At 51.0% G+C, this 5,718-nt stretch overlaps 1 pseudogene; it reads right to left on the bottom strand.

The window, feature by feature from the left end:
• Positions 1-1,583: 1,583 nt before the first annotated feature.
• LOC119322017 lies at positions 1,584-3,203 on the bottom strand (annotated as a pseudogene).
• Positions 3,204-5,718: the final 2,515 nt, after the last annotated feature.

The following is a 5,718-nucleotide window of genomic DNA, read 5'->3' as shown; positions in this document are numbered from 1 at the left end:
GGCGGTGCGGGCGCGGGTGAGTTGGGGGCGCGGGGTGGAGAGAGGGGGGAGAGAGAGGGGAGAGTGAGGGGGTGGGGCCGGAGAGACAGAGAGGGGGCGGCCGTTTCTAAGTGGGGGCACGTTCTTTGCCGTCCGCTAGCGGACGGCAAAGGGCACGCATAGTAGAAGGGGGAGACGGCCGTTAGCTGGGCCCTTTCTTTGACGTCCGCTCACGGACGGCAAAGGTCCAGCAAGCAGACGGCAAAGAATCTGACCTAGCCACGCCGTGCCCTGTGGGGCCCATCTGGCTTTTTGTTGTCTGCCTTCTAGCTCTTAAGCATCTGACGGCAAATAGTTTTTTTGTCATCTGCCCTTTCTTTGACGTCCACTTGTGGAAGCGGACGGCAAAGAGGAGGAAGATGGCAAAATGCCAGATTCCAGTAGTGTATATTTGAAAGAACATAGTTGCCTTTATGTTTTTTCACGGTGGGTATTAATTTACAAGTACTACCTCGGTATTAAAATATAAGACGTTTTGATAGGTTATTTTAGCCTAAAAAACGTCTAATATTTTGGTATGGAGATAGTAGCGAAAAACCACTGAATAGAAGCACGTAAACTGTACCGCTCGCATGTGGATTCATGTGCTTGAGTTGGAGATATCTTTACAATATCAAATGCGCATCTGTACGTCCACTGCACAGAGAAGATCAGCTGCAGAAAAAACTAGTATCATGGCATGAATGATTACCAATTCCAGAGCTACTCTCGTGCCATAAGATCGGTACGAGCTACTTGGCTGGTTAAATCAAGAGGCGGTAGAATTTAAGTTGGTTGTTGTTGGCATCTATCCATCTACTATTTGGTACGACTTTTAGATTCTCTCCAGTGCGATTACAATTGTGCCATCCAATTTACACTTCACCTGTGCACATTAAACCCATTAACAGTCCCGCAAATGGCGCTCGCTCGCTCGTTCCACGTTGGATTAGCTAGGAGACAAAGGGGTTCGCTTCGTCTCGAGAAGAAAAAGAGAAAGGGATTGGCCACCGGCCCAGCCCCGAGTCCCCATCCCTCCGATTCCTCTCCCTTTCCGCCGCCGCCGCCGTCGCCACCACCGGTGACCTTCTCGCTGCAGCCGCCATCACCCACGCCCTCCCCAATGGCTGACACTTCCACCTCTTTTCTCCTTCCCTAAACTTCTCACCATCGGCGCTCCCCTCCCCCTCGCACCAGATCGAGCAGAGCAGAGCGGAGCGGACGGGGCGGGCCGTGCCAGAACAAGCGTAATACGGTTGCGGGCGGAGAGGGCGAGGCTGAGTTGCTGTCGGTGGTGGCTCAGAGCCAATGGAGGAGCAGGTGCCGGTGGTGGTTTTGATCTATGATCTGCCGTGTAGGTGGCGGCGGCTTGATCCTGCCTTGCCGTGGGTGAGGAGACCGACGGCGGCACCATCCACTATTTCCTACAGCAGGTGGATCCCATGGCAAGCGTACCGCACACTCCCTGCACTCGCCGCTGCTGCCGCCGCCAAGGGCTTCGGCTGCTCCGCCATCGGGGGCCTCCACGACGCCCTCTACCGCGTCACCTCCAGCCAAGGTCTCCTTATTACCCATGTGTTTACCACTCTCAAACCTCTCACTATTGCTCCAGAATTCTCTTTGAATTTGGGGATGAAACAAACGATGAATGAATCGATTGATTGGCGGCACGCAGACAACAGGGGTGGGATGCCGCATTCGGGAGCCGCTATGGATCGTCTTTGAGGGTGTCCGGCGACATCCGCATCAAGACCTACCTCCAGGTTTCTCTCAACAAAGTTCGTTGATTACAGTGAATCATTGTGGTCGGCAAGGTTCACCTCTAAAACAACTACACCAGGGACTGTCTTTAGCCATTTGTCTCCAAGGAACATCCCATAAATACTCAAGAAGCTCAGCAATGTTGTGTCGAATATTAAATGTGTCGAAGAATTGTGTATGGGAGCCATTGAATTCAATATCCACACAAAGCTTTAGAAGATTCTTGACAAGATAATCGAGACATAGTTGGTGCCCCTCAAATAACGAGGCTGTGGATTTCAAGCTGCTTCTTTGTAGCATCCAGCTTTTCAAAACTTCAACCATCTTTGCTTTCAGGTAAGGATTTTTAATGTAAGAAGAGCTCGCCATGAACATGATGTTGAAATTGAGAAAATCATCCAAAGGGAAGCCCTCCGGAGCTTTTGGAATTCTAGAGGTTAGAGCAAGTAAATCCGTTGCATCATCAAGAAAATGCTCCGGTATGCAAGAAAATTCCATGGGCCATTCTGATGGCGAAGGCATCTTAAATCCCCCAACTAAGCCTACTGACCACAATATCATTAATCTGTAGAAAGATAGTGCACGCTGAAGAAAAGCACTGTCCCTTAGTATCTGAGATTCATAGCAGAACTGTTCTTGGGATAAGGCTGCAACTATCTTCTCCAAGCATGTTATATCTTGCTCAAGCTGTGGTGAACTTCCTCCTTGATCTCTGATTGCGTTGTTTGCTTCCAAATCATCTTCACACCTTGCGAGTTCCCGAGAGATATGTTTAAGATCTGCCACAGCTTTCATCACTCCCAAGTTAAGTACCCTTGCCGTCATGAAAAAACATTCGCAAATAAAATGAGAAATTCTCTTTATTTGCCTTTCCACTGGCATTATCTTGGCTCCAGCTCTCTATCCATGATGAGACTTCTTCTGAAGAGGCATTTACCGCGGTCAAGCTCTTGAAGTCTACTCTTTTGTTGCATAAGAGGTACTTGACATCAATCTTGCCCTTCATCGACTCCATTTTATCCAAAAAAGGCTCGCACAGACGGAGCATGACAGCACTAAGATTGACAAACATACCCGAACTTGCGCATTTCAAAGGGTCCACACGCATGCCAGATCTTCCTGCATTTGTGTTTATCACCACTGCCAGATATTCAAGGACCTTTTCTCAAGTATCCGAATTCTTAAGCAGCACTAGAAGAACATCCCTCAGCCCATCCTGCAAGCTATTCATAACATTTTGTATTGCTGCGAATGATGACAGTAAATCAGCCGGCCTGCGTGTAGATGCCTCGGAGAAGCACTGTTGCCCAACATCAGGCTGGCTTGCAAACTCACGGTCAGGGATAGCACTAACATGGAAGAAGGCCCCAAGCAAGCTGCAGATCTCCATGGTTCTTCCTTCCCCAATCAGCATCAGCGTCAGAGCTGAGGTAACTCATCTAAATGTGCCGTTTTATATGCCCGCAACCCACACGCATTGAAACCATCAATTTCTAATGAATCTGTACATACATTTGCAGATTGTATCCCAATGTAACATATACGAAGGAGGACAGAAAACTGTATTCAAATACATGCCAGAGAAGGTACCTGCATCTTCTGACAAGATGAGACGAGACAGAGCATTTGCATATATCTTAGTTACAGGTACTGATGAATGCTGCTGCAGGCTGCCGACAGTGAAGAGACAGTGGCCGGGTGGATCAGGTCGGAGGTAATCTTCCACTCAAAGATGATGGGAAAATTGCGTTTGAGGTAATCTTGTTCTTACCTAATGTGGGTACATCTAAGTGAAATTTTCCTTTTGGTGCTTCTGTGTCAGCCGATCTTCTGTCTGTAGAGTTGTTTTTTACATTATGTTTTTATATGTTGTGATTGACCACAATGGCAGAGTTATATAATTTGTGATTTGGATTTGCGAGAGGTTAAAGATGCATTCTATTACTTAACGTTATTATGCCTCGATCAATTAATAAAATCCAGTATCACTGTTAGTGACAATGATTTTCATGCCATTATTTGACAGTCATCATGCTCCTGCCATATCAGGGGAAGAAATGTATACTTGCAGTATTCATCTCATCAAGAACTAACTACTCATCCGAGCTCTCATGGACAGAATCCTGATCAGGTACACATTGATCCCAACTACAGTTTGGGTTCTATGCTCTATTATTGCCTTTTTATAGGAAGTCAACATTTTTCTGCATTTTTGTATTCTTCAGGACAGGAGCACACGGGGAAGAGCATGGTTCTTGACAATGAGGCCCTTTATAAGATCTGTTTCAGGACATTCTCAAGCTGACCACTCCCAGTTGTAAGCGAAATCTTTACCTTTTTATTTTCTTCTGATGAATATGAGCATGATGTCAAATGGATCTTCGTAATTCTGAATATTTGTAACTGCATGTTATAATATGCTTAATTTTTTTAGAAAAGGAGGATGACCCCCGGCCTCTGCATCTAGGCGATGCATACGGCCACTTTATTAATTATTCTCACAAGACCTTACAAAGTAATACAACAGTAAGACTAAAGCCGCCGTCTAAGCACCTCTATCCAGCTGATGAAGGGGCGCAGATAGCCTGGGCCTAATACCAAACAGACATCGCAGCCAAACCTAACATCTAAGACCTGAGAACCCATCCAGGACGCCTGCCGGGCATGGGTCTCACCGGTCCGGCGTACACTCAGATGCCGCCGCCGCCAACTGCCACCGCTCCATCTTCAGAACTGTACTGATGCATCAACCTTGCTCGGTCTAGCTATCGTCGACGCCACCACGGCGCCAAACGGCACCTCCTCCCTGCGCGCAAACAGCTGAGCACGTCGCGGTCGCCACTGATATACCTCAGCGCCATGCTGCCAGGTATCACCAGCCGACACAGCTTGAAGTCCTTGGAAGATCTGTCGTGCGTAGCACTTGCCGACCAGGCATGACAAAGCGTAGCACCTGTCGGTCAGGCATGACTTGACATCACCCCCGAAGCTCCGTGCAAGACGAAGCCGCTCCACCTCCTGCCTCTGACATCGAGCGCTGCTCCGCAAACGATGCTCCCAAGAGAGAAACGACACCGCAGTGCCGCCATCGTCCGATCTGGAACACCAGATCCTAGGGTTTCCCCCGGAGCAGCACGAGTGGGTTGACAATAGTTACACGACGATGCCTTCATCAAGGTAACAGCGAGAACGCCGCCATCGCCTGCCGTCGGCTCGGTTTTCACCGGCAACCATGACTCCCCTACTCGCAGCCGGGACAAGATGATGGATCTCGAGATCCGATCACCAAGCCTCTGGTCGGCCATCTCGAGAAGAAGATGACCACCACGTCCAGCAGTCTCACCACGCCGGGCACGCGTCGCCGCCGGCACCCCCATGGTGCCTAGAGGCCGACAAGCCCCGACGAATCCCATGCCTCGCCAGCCGCCATGGCCCAGACCCCGGCACCACCAGATCCAGATCGGATCGGGGTCCAGGGCCCCAAGCCGCAACCGCCGCGGAGGCAGCACCACTGGACGGCGCATAGCCCTCCAGCCCGCCGCCGAATCCTCGCCGGAGCTCCGCCGCGCCACGCCGCCAAGCCGCCGCCGGAAACTCGCGCCGCCGCCAGAGAAGCCACAGCCGCCGCGCGTTGGAGAGGCCTCAAGCCGCAGCTGCACCGCCGCCACCCAGCACGCCCTTCGCCGTGCCGCTAGGCCCCGCCCAGCCCAGCGCCATCCCGCGCCGGACGCCAACCGCGAGAAGAGGGGCAAGATCCCCGCCGCCACCAACGCCGGCCGGTCTTTGCCCGGTGGCGTTGTGCGGTGGCGGCGGGGGGAGAGAGATCGATGGGGGGGCGAGGGGTGGCGGCTAGGGTTTCCCCCGAGGACGCTCGCGGGAGCGACTCGGGGGTCGGGATAATAATGTAGTTCTTAATAACACACAAATAGTAATGCATAT

This window comes from Triticum dicoccoides, chromosome 1B (assembly GCF_002162155.2).
Source record: "Triticum dicoccoides isolate Atlit2015 ecotype Zavitan chromosome 1B, WEW_v2.0, whole genome shotgun sequence".
In the NCBI taxonomy this organism is placed as follows: domain Eukaryota; kingdom Viridiplantae; phylum Streptophyta; class Magnoliopsida; order Poales; family Poaceae; genus Triticum; species Triticum dicoccoides.
This window is presented reverse-complemented; position numbering and strand designations above follow the sequence as displayed.